General features: G+C 40.2%; 1 pseudogene; it reads right to left on the bottom strand.

The window, feature by feature from the left end:
• The window catches only part of LOC136838152 (zinc finger protein 850-like), a 144507-nt pseudogene that overhangs the window by 34777 nt on the left and 87345 nt on the right, over window positions 1–22385 (bottom strand).

Genomic DNA, 22385 nt, shown 5'->3' with positions numbered 1-22385 from the left:
CTGTGGAAGAAGGGCGACTGTCAGAAGCCTTAAGGGACTTCTAGGGTTGGGAGAGGCACCCCTCTTCTTCCTTCACTTGGTAGCTTTGGAAGAAGGGGAGATGACAGCACATGAAAAAGATAAAGGATAAGACAATCAATTCTCAAATTCAACTATTAGTCTGATACTGTTCCTGTATAGGGGCGAGTAGGAGGGCTGTTCACGCAAACGTGCTTGGAAGCTGTCCCCAGGTGAGCGGCTTGTACGTGTGAACGTGGGCTGACCCGGGGAGCGATCGCACATTCTCGGGCATGTAACTTGGGATGTCTTCAAGATGTGCCCCAGCCTTCTTCGAGGCACTGGCTTTTCACACAAGAAGACTGTATGGGGAACTTGTTGATAGCTTCTCCAGGTGCACAGGCACGCAAACTGGCTGCACCGTTACAGGATCCTGGCCACGTACTCGGGAGAGTACTGGCAGGGGGTGAGGCAGCGCTTGCATGTTGTGCACTCACTCTCTCCTTATATTTGTCGTGGAAGTTCGTCAGTGATAGAGGAGCCTACACCAGCCTGTGGGGGTGACCCACAATACAGGCAGTCCCCAGTTTACGATGGGAGTTCTGTTCCGATGCCGCGTTGTAAGCCAAAAATCATAGTAACCCAAAATATTGTTGAAAATCATGCGAAAACTTTACTTTTAATCATTTGGGTGTCTTGTAAACAATGTAAACTGTGTTTTTATGGAGCTTTGCATTAAAAACCTCCAAATTTTTACCATTCTTGCCCTTTTGCGCCCATATTTCTTCCGTCAGATCAGTATCGTCTGTGTCATAAACCTGGAACATGCGTTGTAACCTGGGAAATAATTTTTGACGAATATATTTGAAGAGCGTCGTAAGTTTGGAACGTCGTAACCCATAGCCACTGTAACCCAGGGTCTGCATGTACTGGTAAAGGTAACTCCTGGTTTCTAAGAAATCCAAGTACCTGGGTGGCGCAGGTCTCCTTGGAAGACCACACACCTAAAGCCTCTGAATCACAAATCTTTCGTGCATCAGTTGCTTCTATTACCCGAGAATTTAAGGAATTTCGAGCAGAGGTAGGCTCTATACTAGTCCAAGGAGTGACTCCATGGTACTGGTAAAGGGTAGCTTCAGGTTTCAAAAAAATCCAAGTACCCGAGGTGACACGAGTCCAGCTCGAGACTCATGCACCCAAAGCTCCCAAGTCACGAATGGATCAATCATTAGTTGCTTTTTCTACCTGAGTGTCCAAAGAAACTTGAGCAGAAGAAGGATTATTCCAGTCTGCAGAGGTAACTCCATGATACTAGTACAGTAAAGGTAACTCAGGGTTTTGAAAAAAAAAACCAAGTCACGAGTGAATCGATCATCGGTTGTTCCCACTATTCGAATGTCTGAGGAAACCCGAGCAGAAGAAGGATATACCAGTCCGTGAAGGTAACTTCATGTACTAGTAAAGGTAACTACAGGATTCAAAGAAACTCAAGTACCCGGAGTGACACGATTCTCCTTGGAGGTTTGCATACTTGAGCTTCTGATTCGCGTACACAACAATCGCGGTTACTCTCTCCAACCAAGTATCCAATGAAACACAGGAAGAGGTACAAACTATTCCTGGAAAAAAACCTCCCAGTACTTGCATAGGAGACATGGGTTATCTCTTCAATGTGTCATATCTGAGGAGACCCGTGCACCTGGTGCTCCCAGGTTGCAGGGTCTCGGAGAGACCTGCAACACGGTTCCCGAGTCTAAAGACATGGGAGAGCACCAAGTAAATGAAGGCGAAGATGATGATGATGAAACTATATATTCTCTTCTTTGACTTCTGCCACAATACCATCGGTGTCCCGGGACCCTTACAGCACTCCGTGTGGGAATGTGAAGGAGGAATGAGCACACACTCTGGACTCACTCTCTCTCTCACCAAGTCGAGGCACAGGTTCCGAGGGAACACAACGATCAGCTTTTGCTTCGTACCCATACATGAATCAAAAAGAGCAATCGGCAACATACAGGGCAATATGCAAGTAACTGAACAATACCCAAACATTACAAATGTCAAAGAAAATTTCAGCATACAAACCTTCCTTCGTACAGCAAAGTAATAAAATTCTCCCCGTGAGAATGTGTCACAGAGCAAATCATGTAAGTGGAGTGAAAAAAACCAGTTTAATCTTGTTGCCTTGGCAATGATAAAACCAGCTGGACACATCATTGGCTAATAAAAGTCGTAGGGTTCACGTATATCAGTATGAACCACTAATCAGAATACTGAAAGTGTAAACTCAAGAGTAAAACAAGAAGTTGTACTTGTACAAATTATAACACGTTTTAATCATATATCAGCAACATCAACAATACGCTAAAATGTAAACAAAGTCAAACAGAAGGCAGAGAGGAAAAGAGCACGTGTCCTTCCTCGCCAACGGCCTAAAACAAAATGGGTGCATACCAACTGGGTGGGCAGGACTCCCACCTGTAGTTGGTGGTTAACTACATACTTCATCACTTTGTTTAAGTTAAACGGCCGTTTCCAGCTGTGCTGAAAGTAATTCCTGTTGTAAAGGACCAACGATTTGTGTATTGTTTGGGAACAAATCAGTATCAAAACTAATAAATAGGCTCATAACAACAGGAAAACTGTAAGAATCAACAGAACTATAAACAACAATACCACCAACAACAATAGTATTTACATTATTAACAATAATTCTGTTGAGAATACAGTATAAATAAACTTTACCATACGTCATTGAAAAAAAAATGCTGGAAGCAACAGGTAGACAAGGTGGGATCGGCACACCTTGTAAGGCAAAACAAACCCACCAGGTCTGCCGCAACAACTGGGGAGGACAGTCAAGAAAGATTTAGAAATAAAACATTCGGAAGGAAAAGATTGTGTCAAGACGAAGGCACTTCCCTGATAACCCACCAAGCAACTTTTACTTTCTCATCGGCCTGTCCTACGCACTTCTCAAAAAAAAAGAGGAAAGTGAATGAAAAAGAGAGGATAAATGCATGATCTACACGTCACTCGTGGATCAAAGTATTATATACTGTGCACCCATTTGTATATAATACTTTGATCCCCCGAGGGGCTAGTACTAAACATGACGTCCCAAGGAGCTTCCGCCATGAACAAACAACCTAGGCCACAGGGCTACAGCCTAACCTAGGCTCTAGATTAAACTGCCCCATAAACCCTCCGTGAAATCATTAAGAAATCATGAAATATTTATTTATACAGTCTTAGGTTACAGCAGGCCAGGCTACGCTACAGCCTACAGGCTGCCTTTAACCTGTTTTACCAGGCCTATAGAAGGCTATGGCCTATAGGGTAGCTTAGGAGTACCATAACTCTAGAAGACAATCATAAAAATATTATTGAAAATATTCATTTAGACAAGTTTATCATACAGTCTACACTAGACTGTGGCCTGTAGACTGTATGATATATAAACCTGCATAAATGGATATTCTCAATGTTATTCTATGGTTAACTTATAGGGTTATGGCAGTACTAGGCTACCCTACAGGCCATAGCCTTCTATGGGGTCTGGTAAAACATGTTACAGGCAGCCTGTAGACTATACCCTGTAGCCTAGCCTGGCCTACCATAAGCTAAGACATTTTATATCTTAGTGATTTACTCAGACTGATGTTAACTTTAGGCTGCAGGTTTCTATAGGGTCTCATTACTGGAGGCTGCAGGATGCCTGTAGCCTGTATCCTACAGAGGCTAAGGAAGACCCTTTGAAATTACAGTAAGTCTTTAAATCATTAAATTATCATGTAATATCATCCATTTAGAATGTCTTCTGTATGCTACAGGCTACAGTCCTCCTGCAGCCTGCAGTAATGAGACCCCATAACAGACTGTACCAGAGCCCATATAAGCTTAGGGTAGGGGAGCCCTGCCTATACAGTCTATATACAGTTAATACAGTCTACATACAGTCAATATATAGTTTATAGACATTCTATAAAGCCCACATACAGTCTACATACAATCTAATACAGTCTATACGATCTAATACAGTCTATAACTTGTAACTGACCGAAGCAGAGATCGTCCCTACAGGCTCAGGCTGCAGCAGCCCTTCTATGCACTCTACAGTCAATATGCAGTCTACATACAGTCTATCCAGACAATTTAAAGTCTACATACAGTCTATAATAAGTACTAACTCACGTATGAAGACGGGAATCACAGAGAATATTTAATAGGAAATGTCAGACTCTGACGTCACGCTTTGTTTACTTCTCGAGCGTCTTCTATTCGACGGCGGTTCTGTTTGTGGTTCTGTTTAGAAGTCGTTTCGGTCGTTCTCGTTTGTTACAATAAGTCAATGAGTGGATGGTTGTAAGTGATCGGTGGGAAAGTAATGAAAAATTTAGATATTTTCATAATTATTTGGATAATTTAATGGTAATTAAGGAGTATAATGGATTCGGGTAGTGGCGCTTTGGGTATGTGTTTTGGGCGTCGTCTATTAAACGCTCTTCTTCTGTGGTGATGCTCTGAATTGACTTCTGCAAACGAACAATGGATAACTGTAGATAATTAGCAGATAATATATAAAGATACAGACTTTTACTTAATTGTAAGATAATCAGGGTTAATAATATTAATGATAGGGGAAGTAAGTGCTGAAGTTTTGAGATGAAATGAATTATAAAGATCTATAATGGAAAATTAGGTAATTAGTGAAAAATATACATTATTGGAACATTAGGATCATCTTTCTCTGCATCTTTTCCCACTTCTGTGTGGGATCGATGTTTCCGGAAGCTTTCCTCCACCTGGCTCTTCGGTCAAACACATCGTCCTCTGACTGTGACTGTTTGTCTCTCAGGTCTTCTCTAACTACGTCCATCTGCCTTCTTTGCTTCTACAGTCTCTGTCTCTGTCTCTCTCTCTCTCTCTCTCACCAGGCACCTCTCTGCCACTCTCCTCCCTGCTACATATGTCTCATGCTTTCCTCTCTCCTTATCACATGGCCATACCACTGCAGTCTTCTTCTTCCCTGGGCCTTCCTTGACAGTTCTACAAGTTTTGTAGTTGCTCTTATTCCTTCATTTTTTACCCTGTCCATTTTTGTTACTCCACACATCTACCTGAGTATTTTCATCTCTGCCGCATCCAATTTCTTCTCTTGCGCTTTCTTTGCCCGCCATGCTTCAGCTCCATATATCAAAGCTGGTCTCACTACTGTCTTACGCACTCTTCCTTTAATCTTTATGTTGATTCTGCAGTCACACAAGACACCTGATATCTCTCTCCAAATCTCGCATCCATCCTGCACCGTGTGTGTCATTTCTACATCCAAATTTCCATCACCAGCTCCTGCTGAACTAAGATACCTAGATTTCCCTACTTGGTTCAACCTTGTCCCTTCCATACTAATCTTGGAGTCTTGAGCTTCATTGAACCTTAAATATTCAGTCTTCTTTCTACTGATCTTTAATCCTCTGTCTTCCAGACTTGAAGCAGATCCCTGATGTAAACCAACTCTTACTGGTATCCATTCAGTTAAGCCAACACTGATTCTAACCTGCATTTTTGCTCATTCATACATAACTTCGACCAACCTCACATACATGCACCTCCACACCTCTTGGTGTAGGGTTCTATCATATGCCTTTTCCAGTTCTATGAATATACTATTAGTAGTCCTTTCTGCTTTTCCCTTTGATGTTCTTACACCATCTGTCAGAGGGCAAACACTGCATCTGTTGTTCCTCTTCCTGGCATGAAGCCAAAGTGTTCCTCACCTACAGATGTTTCTTCCCTAATTCTTTGATCCATTATTCTTTCCCAGATTTTCATGGTGTGAGACATTAGCTTTATTCCTCTGCAGTTTGCACAATCCTGGATGTCACCCTTCTCTTTCTAGATAATCCCGGATGTCACCCTTCTCTTTATAGATAATCCTGGATGTCACCTTCTCTTTCTAGATAATCCTGGATGTCACCCTTCTCTTTCTAGATAATCCCGGATGTCACCCTTCTATTTATAGATAATCCTGGATGTCACCCTTCTCTTTCTAGATAATCCTGGATGTCACCCTTCTCTTTATAGATAATCCTGGATGTCACCCTTCTCTTTCTAGATAATCCTGGATGTCACCCTTCTCTTTCTAGATAATCCCGGATGTCACCCTTCTATTTATAGATAATCCTGGATGTCACCTTCTCTTTCTACATGATCCTGGATGTCACCCTTCTCTTTCTAGATAATCCCGGATGTCACCCTTCTGTTTATAGATAATCCTGGATGTCACCCTTCTATTTATAGATAATCCTGGATGTCACCCTTCTCTTTATAGATAATCCTGGATGTCACCCTTCTCTTTATAGATAATCCTGGATGTCACCCTTCTCTTTCTAGATGATCCTGGATGTCACCCTTCTCTTTATAGATAATCCTGGATGTCACCCTTCTCTTTCTAGATAATCCTGGACGTCACCCTTCTCTTTCTAGATAATCCCGGATGTCACCTTTCTATTTATAGATAATCCTGGACGTCACCCTTCTCTTTCTAGATAATCCCGGATGTCACCCTTCTATTTATAGATAATCCTGGACGTCACCCTTCTCTTTCTAGATAATCCCGGATGTCACCCTTCTATTTATAGATAATCCTGGACGTCACCCTTCTCTTTCTAGATAATCCCGGATGTCACCCTTCTATTTATAGATAATCCTGGACGCCACCCTTCTCTTTCTAGATAATCCCGGATGTCACCCTTCTATTTATAGATAATCCTGGATATCACCCTTCTCTTTCTAGATAATCCTGGATGTCACCCTTCTCTTTCTAGATAATCCCGAATGTCACCCTTCTATTTATAGATAATCCTGGACGTCACCCTTCTCTTTCTAGATAATCCCGGATGTCACCCTACTATTTATAGATAATCCTGGATATCACCCTTCTCTTTCTAGATAATCCTGGATGTCACCCTTCTCTTTCTAGATAATCCCGAATGTCACCCTTCTATTTATAGATAATCCTGGACGTCACCCTTCTCTTTCTAGATAATCCCGGATGTCACCCTTCTATTTATAGATAATCCTGGATATCACCCTTCTCTTTCTAGATAATCCTGGATGTCACCCTTCTCTTTCTAGATAATCCCGGATGTCACCCTTCTATTTATAGATAATCCTGGACGTCACCCTTCTCTTTCTAGATAATCCCGGATGTCACCCTTCTATTTATAGATAATCCTGGATATCACCCTTCTCTTTCTAGATAATCCTGGATGTCACCCTTCTCTTTCTAGATAATCCCGGATGTCACCCTTCTATTTATAGATAATCCTGGACGTCACCCTTCTCTTTCTAGATAATCCCGGATGTCACCCTTCTATTTATAGATAATCCTGGATATCACCCTTCTCTTTCTAGATAATCCTGGATGTCACCCTTCTCTTTCTAGATAGGCCTAATCCCGGATGTCACCCTTCTATTTATAGATAATCCTGGACGTCACCCTTCTCTTTCTAGATAGGCACAATAAAGCTTTCTCTCCATTCCTTTGGTGTCTTTTCCTGACTGTATATTTCTTTGCTGGGTCCCACAACATGTCTCCTGTTCCTTCTTCTCCCAGGCTCTTCCTCCACACTTCTGCTGCAGCAACTCCGTCTGGTCTTGTTTCTTTACCATTTTTTATCTTCTTTTGTGCCTTCTTTACTCTCTCTCTCTCTCTCTCTCTCTCTCTCTCTCTCTCTCTCTCTCTCTCTCTCTCTCTCTCTCTCTCTCTCTCTCTCTCTCTCTCTCTCTCTCTCTATATATATATATATATATATATATATATATATATATATATAATATATATATATAATGACCACATTTATTCATGGTCAAATCTTGGTTAAAATCCTCAGAAGCAGTAATAGCACATAGACAGACCTCTGCCTTTGTACACATCACTCTTACCTGACTTAGCAATTTTTTCTTGCTGTGTCTGCAGATATTTTGGCCACTTATTTCACAGAATAAAATACGAAAACTTCTAACACTGTATAGCAACTGTGTAAAGTCCCCGCTGAGCGAGTTTTCTATGGTGAACCACCCGTTTTCTTCGATATCGTTCCTATAGGATCGGGTCAAGCGAAATTAGCCATATTTTTCCTGTGTAAATATGTATCTATTACTAATTCATTTGTATCTGCTTCCTTTGCGCATGTGTTAGAATGTTGTTATGTCAATTCTTGTGAACTCACTTTTTACATGACTTGTATTTATCCATTGTAATTATTACCAAGAGTAATTGAGCTCAGGTCACCTAAATTTTATTGTATTCCTCTGTGTGACGTCCGCATGTCGTTTCATAAGAGACCTGCGTTCTGAATAAACTAGCAGTACCTGTCCTCCTGCGCATTATTTCGCACCTCTTAAAACTGTATCTGCAGGTTAATCTGGCCTCATGATAGCACAGGGTCTTGTTCCTAAATCTGCCTGTAATTTGTAGAGCAGGCCATAGGTCCTATACAGGTGATTAAGAGGTTTATGCTGTTGCAACAGTGTCTGAAATTGCTGGTGGATATTACTCCTGCACTGAGAGAGAGAGAGAGAGAGAGAGAGAGAGAGAGAGAGAGAGAGAGAGAGAGAGAGAGAGAGAGAGAGAGAGAGAGAGAGAATTGAATGGATTATAGAATTTAGGCCAAAGGAAGGTTTGAAAGTTGTAACAGGAGGAGAAACCCAGAGGTCTAGCAGTTGCAACACCCCAGATTTCCAACAAGCTACAGGTGTGGGATTCCTTCCTCAGCTCTTCCAGACCAGGAAGGTATTCCCGGCTGGGCAGAACCAACCAGTCGGTTCAGAGAATTGCCCAGACTCCCCCCACCAATAGGTAAGTCTCCTATGTAAAGAATGAAGGCTTTTATTTGTGTAGGAACAAAAAGAAAATTTTTTAGTAATTTCTATTTTTCCTAAAATACAAACCTGACGGTCTTTGCATTTACGGCCCACCTCAGCCACCTCTTATTCTGGTACCTGGGTCAAAAGGCAAAGTGGAGTACAGACTGACGAGGCAGGGCCTAAGCACGGGGGGAGGTGGGGCGGGAGGGTACTACTTTCCCAGGGCCCGTGACAGCAGCTTATTTCTTTTAACTTTTCTTTTTGGAGAATAAACAAAAGCAAAGGATGAAGGATGCTCAAGGGGCCCATGCTCCCATAACATCACTATTGTTATTATTTATTTTTTTTATTTTAATAACTGATGATCCACTATATTTTGTGTACTTCCACTTACTCTCGCAATGAATTCATACAAACTAATTGAGTTGACATATTCCTAATATTTCACTGACGCCTGTGGTTGGACACTTGAATTGTGTGTGGCCTGGGATGGAGGTGGTGGTGTGAGGCTCCCAGGGGGAGAGGGAGAGTGAGGGAGGGGCCCCTTATTATGCAAGTATCGGGGCCTGAAAGGGTGATGATTAGGCCCTGACGAGTGGGCAGGGCTTCCCTCCCCAACCGGTAGTTACTGACTGTGTCTGAAAGCTGAACAGCCGTTGAATCGTCTGCAGGCTAAATCCCTACGTATAGGACTTCAGGTTTGTATGTTAGGAAAAATACAAATTTGAGTCCATCCTTTAGATGACAACAGAATTCCTGTTTTGAAAAATGTACAGTTTTATTCCTTTGTAGGAAAAGATCTTGAAGATGGTGATTATTTCTCGGGTTATGGGAAAATCTGCTTGTTTTTATTCAGTACAAGGTCACTTGAATGGTAGTTACAAATAAATAGTACACCACATGCTGATAATACTTCAATATTTACTTGAAATGGTAAAAAAAATTAGTTACAAAAATGTAGGGTTTATTGATAGGCCAACATTGTGGCGAGAGGGTACAAAAAAAAGTGTAAAAAATACAATTGGTTTGATACAAAACATAGGAGCATGTCAGCTTATCAAATGTTGTGAGGTGATTCAAATTGTATTCAATACTACAAAAGAGAAGCATGAGCAATACATCCAGGCCCCAAGTTACAACAGAGACCTGTTCCTGAGGCAGCGATTCAAGTAGAATCCGCCTTAAGTCAGATCCTAATAATAATAATACTAATCTGAGTAATAAAAATCCACAATTATATAGTAAATATATTACTATGTAAAAAATCAAAGACTTTCGAACACCTGAACGGTGTTCCTCATCAGTGTTAACGTTAAAATTTTTTTAGTAATTTCTATTTTTCCTAACGTTAACACTGATGAGGAACACCGTTCAGGTGTTCGAAAGTCTTTGATTTTTTACATAGTAATATATTTACTATATAATTGTGGATTTTTATTACTCAGATTGTTTTTCACGAAATTGTGAATCTATTAGCAATAATACTAATAATAATAACACTGTATTCTTTATTTCAAACACAATCTAGATAAATAATATAAAATTATAAAAATGATAATTGGCAATAAACACAGTAATTAATATTTTAAAAATTACAAAAATGAAAAAGTGAAGAATTCTTAGCGTCGTAAGATCGGATCGACGTATGTCGAGACCTTCATAACCCAGGGGCTCCCTGTACTGTACATGGTATTACTGAAAACTGATCAAGTTGCTGAGGAGTTACATAAGGTCTCTAGTGGTCACATGAAAGACACACAAGCTTACTTTTTGCACAGATCAGGTACATAAGATACATACCATCACTAGGACTTACATACAAGACGTGCACAACAGTCACTAGTTTCTTTAGTTATTGGACTAAGTGAGGACTTAGGAAATAAATGTCCAAGAGGGCCAAGAGACCTGAATGGGGAGGGCTGGGCAAGGCTTTATCTGTGCAGGAGCTTTCACAACTGTTATTGGCTAAAAAGCAAAAATGTCATTGCATGTCATTTCTTTTATTACTTTTGAGTAGCTGAGTGTCATGACTATGTCATAGAAGTTTCAATCTCTCGTTGGCTGCTTCTGTTTGTCCTCCCATTCTCTCTCTCTTCCATTTCCCCCTCTGACGGATAACTCCAAAAGTTACAATGAATTTATGACTCTTAAATTTATGAACAAAATGATTTTATATTAAGTAAGGGTTTTTCTCAAGTTGCAATACCAGTGAACTGAAAAACTTGAGGAACACATTACGAAAAAACATATCAATTTAAACTGCCCAGTCATGTTGCATCAAAATTTTTCTTACTTATCAGTGTCTGTCTTTGCACGTGTATACATACACTATGTGTTTGTTTAGGTACACATATGCATCATACTGAAGTCAATTACAATACACACTTGCTGTCTGTTTGCTTGCCTTTCTCTTTCCCTCTCTGGGTTATTCTTTATAGCTATTTATGTATATGGAATGGCAAACAAAACTTAAGGAATCCTTCCTTGATCAAAACCCCGTACAATCACCTTCAACTTAGGCAATCAAATATCAATGGTTGAAACCTTGGGTAAACACTTAATGCAATATGTTTAATGTTAAAACAATTATATCAGTCACATTTTATTATGGGACATAAATTTGTCATCGTAAGATCATGCACAATGCAACAGAAAGGTAGCAACCAGATACTACAGTATTGGTATACTTGGTTGCAAAGAGTAATTTACATGTAATCAACAAATCAACAAAATTTTGTACAATGTGAATTTAATTGCACAGTAAAGTCCTTAAAGGTATTGCCTGTCCATACAACACAAACAAAAGACTACGTATTGCTTTAGTTCTTGTCCATTTTTCAATAGGTCCTAACCGTTAAATTAGAATGCGTTGGGGGCAACAGTTACTTCATACCCATATAAGTCAAAAGGACAACAAAACGATTAGGCATTGCATTGAGATCTTCTTTGCTGCTCATTCATTTGTAACCACTTAAAAACTACTGTATGTGATATCTGTAAGTTTCTCTCTCTCTTCACTCAGCAGGTTCAAAAGCTCTTGTTATCAATTTAGGCAAATGTGAAGTGTAATCTTTCTTTTTAGCCTTCAGAGTAATGCCAATTGCAGTTTTGCATCTCTCTCTCTCTCACTTTTGCCAGCACTCAAGGACTGATTTCCATACCTTAGAGAACTCTGCCTGTGTCACCTAGTTTCTACAAACTGCTCACATTCAGAGCAAGAACTCGATATACAGTGTGTGATAAAGTTAATATCTTTTAATGGAATATAATTAATATAATTGCATCAATCAGTGTTTTCAGTAAATATGGTGTAATACGTACAGTATTTCAAAGTCGTTTCAACCAGTAATATACAATAGACTCAGCTCCAGTAGCTTCAGATGTTTTGGAAGGAGAACATTTTTTATGACACACCAAATAAAGAAAAGAATGAAATGTTTATTAGATTTTTAATGTGGAGGAAACAAAATGCAGTACAAAATAGTAGCTACTTTCAATATCAAATAAGCATGTGTTGACATACTTATATGTGTATACATGTGCACATACATGTATGCACCATGATGCTGTGCATTTGCAGCACACTTCTCTTTCTCCTCAAGGGTTATTCTTCATAAAAAAAAAATTTCCAAGTTAGTCCCACGTAAAAAGTTCTGGCAATGTGAACAGGTAACAGAGAGAGAGAGAGAGAGAGAATTTCAATGTTAACTTTTTATACATTTACTCAGTAAACAGTCTGGTTTTCATTTTGTGTACAGTACTGTACAGTATTCATATACTGTACAGTACTGTAATCACAAAACAAGTAAAATACAAAAAAAATTGTATTTTTCATGATATAATTTGGATACTTACCTACTGTTACAGTTAGCTTTTATCTTCCTGCCATTTGGTACGATCGGCATGCAAGATAAAAAAAAAAAAAAAACACTTGGCTAACCCACTAGGACTGTCTCTGTAATGACCTGTTTCTCACCAGGTGGTGTTGGAATGTTTACATTCTCCTCAGAATTCTTCATGACCATCCACTAAGAAGTGAGGAGGCTGGGTGGGTTTCCGCTTTAACAGTTGGTACGTATCCAAATAACTGATTTTATCTTGGAAATTATCATTATTTGGAATGAATCTTACCCACTGTTAAAGTTAGCTGACTACCACACTGAATGAGGATGGTAGGTTAGTGTGGCCGGAGAAGCAATGTTCAACTATACGAACTGGTTGAGGCTGGAAATGCCCATGGCTCCGTGGCCTCGTTGCATAACAACTGTCCAGTTTACCCCTCCCAACTCTGAACTTCTCTGTGTGAAGAGTGTGGGGAGAAGGATATCACGTGGAATTTCCCACTTAGAATGAGAGCCAGATCACTCCTGAAGCAGAACTCATGTTGTTTGGGAAATTCTATACGGAACTCACATGCAAAAAAAGCCGTAGGGGCAAGACACTAGAGGGAAGACTTCAAAGGTAGTGCTAAGAAGTTTCTAATCTCCTGATTCGAGACATTTTAGGTGATGGCCTTAAACACTTAGGGGTTAAGGAGACAATGATGGGACACTGTCAAAAACAGCTACTAATGGCTGAGCTGGGCTACTTTACATGATCTGTACACAACTATTTCCATTACTTTACTACAACTGAGTTGTAAAAGGAATAAGACATTCCTCCCAACAGCCTAGGAAGTAGGTCTATCAAGGAGAGGTTACAACTCTTGATGAATCGTCATAAAACTACCTCTTCAGGCCTGATATTTATAACTATTATCATCATCATTATCTCTTACATGTATCTACATGCATAATTACATATACATACATATCCATATATGCATGCATAAACATTACTGTACATATAAATATGCATATACACTGTATATACATAACAGAATCACATATGTATTACTTTTGCGGTAATCGAGCTGTAGTGCTAAGAACGAAATACCGGATTCAAAGGTACTTGTACCTCATAATTAGGCCAATGTACCTTACCTATTAGAGGAGTCTTCACTTCCTTGGTCCAAGAACTTGAAAATTGCAAGTTGAACAGAGGAAGGTGAAAAAATGTATATTGTATGTAAGTCATAACCCACCTCTTGAGCAGCTTCAAAAACTGGAAATAGATGTAGTAGCATCCAAGAACCAAGAACCAGCATTAAAGGATACAATTCCGAGATCGCCTCTGTCGTTTAGATTAAGCCAGCAACATGCCAGCACATCGTCTAGGTTGGTTGGCTCCTAAGAGCTCACTCTACAAACACAGTTGCAAGTAGCTATTCAACACTAAACAGCTTTCTAGCTTTCTCTTTCGATTGTTCATCCATTTCCTAGAGGCTCTACTTTCATGATGACGCATCTTACCATAACCAGTGTTAACTTCTTAGTCGTTTTAACAGGAGCCGAGGTAGAAGTAAATAAAAGATCGCCGGTTAACAGATTCATCTTTGGCAAAAGGAAGTGAAAATGGAACAACGCGAGCTATGCACCGCTTAAATACTAAAGGAGAATCAACCAGATCACGGTCGAAACCCCTAAAGTCTAAACGGAGCAACTATGTCAGAAGAAAATGGCAATCTACAGACAATGCTGGTGAGGCAAAAAAAACACCAGAGAAGGTGACATACCACAGAACATCATCAAAGCTGTCACAAAATGCCAGTAGTAGGCATCAGACGGAGTGAACGGGTGCTGGATATGTGGGTGGGGAAGGTAGATGATTCTTGCACGAAGTTACCACGTAACCGTGACGACAGTTGGTGCCGTCTGCACAACACATACGAGGCAATTACCGAGGAGTAAGAGCTGTTCTATCACCAGGCTGACTCACTCTAGATAAGTAAGCGGCAGAAGAGGAATAGCCACTATTACAAAAAGGAATAACTGCCACAAGGTGACGAATACGAGGCGACACAGGGGAAAACTGAGTAAGGGGGAGGGTTATTGTCCGCTCAGAGGATGATACCAGGTGAGCAAATGATTACAAAAACCAATGCGCAGCTCAGAACTACTCAGACAAACATAAATGTCTGCATTCCTAAATAACTCTACGGTTCACACACATCCCTATCACTCTCCCTAAAACAGACAACACAAGCCAGCGAATGAGAGTGCCAAACTACCAAACAACTCATCCAGAGAACGCGCCAAACCCGAACCAGAGAGACAGCTGAGAGAGGTGGCAATGGGCACAGACCTTTAGTCCCGAGACACGCCATGGTTCCCTGTCTGTGGAGAAGACCAATGGACCCAGGGAAGTCCACAGGGTGGGCTACAGACAGAAGCTAAGGCTCCAACACCTCTCTCGTGGAGGAAAATGAAAAAGGTCGATCACTATGGGCGGTCTTTGCCCTAATATACTGTATATGGTCAAATTTCTAACCATAATATAAGAATATATCTCAATTACCTATTATTTTCCTCCTGAACCACATAGGGGGCAAAAGAAGGTGGAGCAGGAGTGAGAGAGGAACTAACCTAGGCTACCAGGTAGGCTAATGGAGGAGGAGGAGGAGAAGCGACACCGGAAGACAAAAGAAAAAGACTGAGTGAGCTTATGGTGTGCCCTAACGAACTGTCTACTTAAACTATCCGCCTCCAGCATCTTCCCATACTTCACAAAATTTTCATCCTCTCTTCAGATCACTCATTATCTTCACATAAAGAAAATCACACTCGTGCCTCAACAACTAGGCGAACATATAGGCTACGTGGTCATGCACAACCAAGAAATTCGGTTTTCACAAACACTTTCCAGTATAGCCAAATGCTTTCATCTCTGCTTGTTGTAGATAACATAATGCAAAAGCAGAAAACAAGCACAATATTATACAGGAGAAAATTAGCCAGAAATCATCATAATTATTAATAGTGGCAATTCACACTGTCTGCATACGGACACAGCATGAAGAATTCTGACAAGACCGTAAACAATCAAACGCCACCTGGTGGGAAACAGGTGATTACAGAGACAGTCCTAGCGGACCAGTCAAGCTTTATTTTTTCATTCAGTATGATGATCACACATAATGGCATAAAGATATAAGCTAACTTTAACAGTAGGTAAGATTCATTCCAAATAATTGACATTTTACATCCAGGAAGTGTTTTCTTGCCAGATCCACAAATTTCTAATCTTCACAGGAGCCTTGGATATATTACAGCAGATAATTCAGGGTTTACTGTAAATGGCTACTTTCCAATATGAATTCTCAAATGAATTATAAGATGTTTCCTGGCAAATGCTTTACAGCACTACATTCTTGCACACGAATGGCTTCTTTCAAGTATGAATTCTCATATGATGTATAAAATCTGGTTTCCTGGAAAATGCTTTCCCACATTCCTTGCACATGAATGGCTTCTCTCCAGTGTGTACTCTCATATGACGTGTAAGATTTGGTTTCTGGGAAAATGCTTTCCCACATTCCTTGCACATGAATGGCTTCTCCCCAGTATGTATTCTCATATGAACTGTAAGACTTGGTTTCTCGGAAAATGCTTTCCCACATTCCTTGCACATGAATGGCTTCTCCCCAGTATGCATTCTCATATGAGCTGTAAGACTTGATTTCTCGGAAATTGCTTTCCCACATTCCTTGCACATGAATGGCTTCTCTCCGGTATGTGTCCTCATATGAGCTGTAAGATTTGCTTTCTTGTAAAATGCTTTCCCACATTCCTTGCACATGAATGGCTTCTCTCCAGTATGGATTCTCATATGAACTGTAAGACTTGGTTTCTCAGAAAATGCTTTCCCACATTCCTTGCACATGAATGGCTTCTCTCCAGTATGGATTCTCATATGAACTGTACAATGTGATTTCTTGGAAAATGCTTTCCCACATTCCTTGCACATGAATGGCTTCTCTCCAGTATGCATTCTCATATGAGCTGTAAGATGTTCTTTCTGGGAAAATGCTTTCCCACATTCCTTGCACATGAATGGCTTCTCTCCAGTATGTATTCTCATATGACATGTAAGATTTGGTTTCTTGGAAAATCCTTTTCCACATTCCTTGCACATGAATGTTTTATCTCTGGTAGGGTTTGTGGTATGACCTGTAAGATTAATTTCCTTGTAAAATGCTTTCTCACAGTCAGTGGATCTGAAAGGCTTCTCTCCATTCTGACTATTCCTTCTTTCTTGTTTTACTTCCTTTTTGCAAGTTAGTGGATCTTTGTCATTCACTACTGAATTCATTTCATATGAATATTCATCATCTTCATTAGACTCACAGAATACCTCTGGCTCTATTTTGATGTCAATCAGTGGATCGCTAAAGGCAGCTATGTTGCTGTTTTCTTCATTTATGGAAGGGTGTGATAATGCGCCTTCAGTTTCACTTTTCAGAGGAAATTCTGGAGAATGTTCTGGATTCATTCTTGGCATGTGTCCTTCAACATTCATAATATTTTTTTCCCAATATGCTACACTTGGTGAACCTTTTTTAATCTGTGCTGAATTTCTTTTATATGAATATTCATCACCTTCATTAGACTCAAAGAATACTTCTGGCTCTGCCTTGATATCCATCAGTGGACCCACAGACATAAAGTCACCAGGTAGTGATAATGCACCTTCAGTTTCAATTTTCAAAGGTAATTCTAAAGAATGTTCTGGATTCATTTTAGCCTTTTGTCCTGCCCTGTTCTGTAATGACAATGTGTTCAACTGACAACTCTTAACACAAAATTGTTTACAAATGAGTATCCAATAAATCTGGTATAAATTAAGTACTACAGTATCTTGAAGGACTACAACCAGATTTCATTGCTGATGTTGAATCTAATGTTCAAAATAGATTTTATTTGTTGTTGTAATTTGTAAAATAAGAGTACAATAATTAGCTGTTGTCTCTTACAGTTGAAGAGCTGCTATTGGTAATGTAGTACCATCAAACACACAATCATTCCCAAAATCTTGATGCTGCTCAAAACTGACGAAGGAAGGAAGGTTCTTCTGAGGGAGAATCTGAAATCAAAGAATGCAACACAGAGTTAGGAAACAGAATGACACAACTGAAGCAAAGTAAACTAAATTCAGGTTCCTAAAAAGGTCTCAGGCCAATTAACAAGGTGTGTATTTGACAGCATCCAAATATTAATACAATCTAACCAAATGCTGTCCAGGCACAGCATCAAAACATTCCAGAGGCAACAATAGATTCAGTTAATACTGACTCCCAATCTCTCACATCTGAAAACCTTCTTAGCTTATGAACATATCCTTATTAAAAAATCAAAAGCCAGGAACAGAAAATGCAAGACACCAGCATAAGAATTTTGTGGGGTAACAGCAGGAAGGGCACAGTATACAGTGACCCCCCATTTTTACGAATTTCATTTTGATGTGGATTTTTGTGGAACACATCATTCACTTGTCCAAAGGGGAAACTTCACTCATTTGCGGATTTTTCTTTGGGCCTTATCTCTAAAACTATCATTAATTCACTTTTTCATAGAGCAACGCTGTGTATTCACTAATACTGTAATTTTTCATTAAAATATATGTATACTGAGAGAGAGAGAGAGAGAGAGAGAGAGAGAGAGAGAGAGAGAGAGAGAGAGATCTGTGGTTTTTACATCGAAGTCTAAAAGTCTAAGCACAGTATAAATGGATTCTGTAAGTGAAATAATGTGTTATAGATATTTTGCTGTGCTTTCTCATTAGTGTATATGTATGCTGAGAGAGAGAGAGAGAGAGAGAGAGAGAGAGAGAGAGAGAGAGAGAGAGAGAGAGAGAGAGAATTTTTTAATAAGGGTATGGGAGATGGTGAGGACTAATCACAAACGACATAAACGAAGAAGTAAATCATATTTTTTATCATAAATGCATTTGTACACAATCACTAAAATACTAACGTGACGTAACTAACAAACCTAGCATTCTGCTTGGAGGTATGTGTCCTGTCGTCCTCAACTACCCATGTATTTTAGATATGCTCTATACAGTACAGTACCATTATCCTAAAATACATATCTGTACAGTGAATACTATTTCAAAATCATCTTACAACACAGGAAACTATCAATATACAGTATGTAAAATGTATGCCCAGTGCATTACAGTATGCGCAGAATGATGCGCAAAGTTACATAGGCCAAATAAAACTTGTCTCTCTGAATGACAAGGGATACCTGAGAGTAACAGTTGTAGGCAGGTACTAAATTTTGCAACATGACTTTGAAATATTAGGGTGTTCTGGGATGATAGTTTGAGGTATATTTTTGTTTGAACTGTCACCTTTGGCCATGAACTGTTAAAATAGGCAGTTATAAGCGTTTTAGGAGCGTATATAGCCTACTTAAGAGTAACAGTAATAGGAGAGTACTGTAATGTAAGGCTACTTTGGGTGCTTTGGGATGATGGTTTGGGGTGTATTCTTGTCTGAAATTATATTAAATTGTTTTAGTATGATAATTTAAGGTATATTTATGTTTGAACTGTCAAATTAAGCAGTGAAATGTTACAAATAGGCAGTTATAAGCATTTTAGTTTAAGGGGTACAAGGTATTTGGCAGTTGTAAGTCAGTTATAAGCATTTTTAGAGGGGATTTTTGCATTTCTGCGGATTTTGCATTTCTGCAGTACATTCTGTAACCTATCCCTGCACAAAAATGGGGGAGCACTTTACAGCAAATGCTTAATTATATGTGATCCAGTTATACATAACACCATAGTATCCACAGATGCCTTAGACAATAAGAACAAAATATAGTAAGGGTGAATTGAATAGTAATTTCAAGAGATGAAAGCTTTCAAATTAGTTTCACTGATTCTTACTGTAGATACAACACTTGAGTAGCTATTAAGACCAGTAAACCTGATGACATTCTTGGAAGGCAGGTGCTGCTACACTTCCTCAAACATGACCAATTGTTTTCAGAGTCCTACAAACCACAGCTTTTTATGAAGGAGTATCTTTCAGTGCAAGTTGGAAATGGGTTAACTGGTGGTAAAGAAGAGTAAGTAAGGGAATTCCCCTCACTCACATGCCATCACCAAGCACTTGTTCCTTTGGCCTCATGAACAAAGAGGGGTAGTTGAGATGGGAGATATAACGTTTTGGTTTGTATACCTATGAAAATTTCATATTATAGTATTTCCCCGATTACTGTACCTGCATATGCACTCTTTGTGACTTGGCAGTATCCACATTTAAGTCCAGCCCACCAAAATCTACAAGAATGTATATATTCATAAATAAAAACAAATACAGTAAAAAGCCTTTTGGTTTTTAATGCTGCAAGGGCGGAAACACTACAAATTTTTTAAGTAATCTGTATTTTTCCTAATATACAAACCTGATGGATATAATTGCAGCTTGAGCTGGAAAAACATCTGTTTAACTTTAAATAAGGTGGTTAACTATCGACGGTAGGGTGGGACTCCCGCCCACCCCCATCGTTATGCATTAACTTTACCTTTCGGTAGCAGGTAGCAGAATGAGGGGTGGCTTGAGGTGGGCCATTTATATAAAGACCTTCATGTTTGTATGTTAGGAAAAATACAAATTTTTACAAATTTGTAGTTTGTTCCTACACAAATATAAACCTTTGACCTTTACACATGGAGACTTACTTCTTGGTGGAAGGATTCTGAGTAAATCTCTGAACTGACCGGTTGTTCGACTCACCTGGGCCTCCTTCTTGGTCAAGTAGAGCAGAGGAAAGAGTCCTGTGCCTCTGACCTGTTGGGCTTATGTGATATTCAACTGCCAGACTTCTGGGCCTTTTGAATTAATGGGTATGTAAAGCATCACTGATTTGAAATGTGCTTGGGTAAACACCTTGTGTCAGAGACAATAAAAGGCTAATAAAACCCAACAGGTTTTGTTTTATTGTCAGTCCTTCTCTCCCCCTGCTGAAGGGAGGGAAAGGAATTGCATCTACTAATTGACAGCCTTATAGATTATAGACAGGGTACAGCACTCAGTTATGAGGGGTATAAAAAAGAGAAAGGAAGGAGGCCAGTTACTCACTCACACTCTCTCTTTGCATCAGAACACCTTAGGAAAGATGCTAACTGTCCCTCTATGGGAGCTGGGTGAGCTACACAACTTCAGCAGCCACCACAGGACTCAAGGAAAAAGTGTCCATGGACCCATGGGCAACGTCCCGAAGGTAGAAGGCTGTGAATATGGTTTTTCATGACCACACTCCTGCCCTTAGTACCTGTGGAACTGATAGATTCTTCCTGAATGCATGGTAAGGACCAATATCCCTAACCTCATGAGGTCTACTCTGAACGTACTCCTTTCTGCTTCATCAGACATAGAGTATGTTCGCTTGATTGTCACACGAAGCCAGAAAGAAATCGTGTTCTTGAACACTTCTTTCTTGGTCGGGCTGGTACTAATGAGTTGTCAACACTCAGGTTTGAGATGTTGAGTTCTCTTAAGATAGTACCGCAGCACTCTAACTGGACTCAGTAGTATCTCATCTCGATTACTACCAACCAAGTCCTTTAGGGAGGGGACTGAAAGGGACTCGAATCTGGTATCAGGGACTGAAGGATTCTGAGACTTTGCTGCTAAGAATTCCAGGGCAAATTCGAGCATGACAGATCCCTACTCTTCGAGTGCTAGCATCAAGGGTCATGTGGATCGCCAATGCTCTTATCCATACTCTCTCTTCCTGGTCATGTAAAGCAAAGGAAGGAGGACAGGCAGGAACACAGTCTTGATGGTTAGATCCCCGTCCGATGACTCTTGTAAGGGAGGTCAAGATTGTTCGAAGCTTCTCATCAGCATGTAGATCTCTCACGGGGAAAGGAGATCAATGCTATAAAGAGAAGGCCTTGTCGAGGGCAGTTGAACATATGAGATGTTCAACTGTCTTCCATATCTGGACAAGCTGAGATAGAGAGAAGCCTCTCTCTGCGAGGAGGGATGAGGAAGTCAGCTGCCTACTGCATAATAGTTCCGATCAATCAGCCAAAACGGAGGAAAGGCATAGACCTCAAGATGGTCCCAGGGGTGTTGGAAGGTATCTTCTATAACTGCCCATGATTCAGGAATGATAGAACAGAACCCTGCAGCTTCTGTTGTGTCTGGTTGCAATGAAATCTATTGTTGGGAGGTCCCAAAGATTGGAAATCTTCCAAAATGTCTGGGTGTGGAGCCATGTCCCTATCACATGACACCAGTGAATGAGCTTGTCTGCCACTATGTTCTGGTTCCCGGGAACGTACCTGGCTGACAGCACTACTGAGTGTGCTACTGCCACTCGTGCACCTGCACCGCCAACATGTAGAGCTGAAGGGAAACCAGTTCCACCTCCCTGCTCCCTAACATATGCTGCTACCATGGTGATGAGGGTACTGTCACTCATCAACACCGCAGAGTGCCCTATCACTCGATCCTGAAACTTATCAGGCTAAAATGCCACCTTGAGCTTCAGAATACTGATGTGGAACTGTCTGCTGTTACTGTCAAGCTGGTTGTTCCTGTCATGACAGGAATAACTGCATTGCCCCTCTGACACTCTGATACTCGACTCTGAGGGGTAGACCCTAGATTCAGC

The sequence above is a fragment of the Macrobrachium rosenbergii genome, unplaced genomic scaffold (genome assembly GCF_040412425.1).
Source record: "Macrobrachium rosenbergii isolate ZJJX-2024 unplaced genomic scaffold, ASM4041242v1 171, whole genome shotgun sequence".
Lineage (NCBI taxonomy): Eukaryota > Metazoa > Arthropoda > Malacostraca > Decapoda > Palaemonidae > Macrobrachium > Macrobrachium rosenbergii.
Note: the sequence above shows the minus strand (reverse complement) of the source record. Positions and strands in the feature narration are given on the sequence as shown.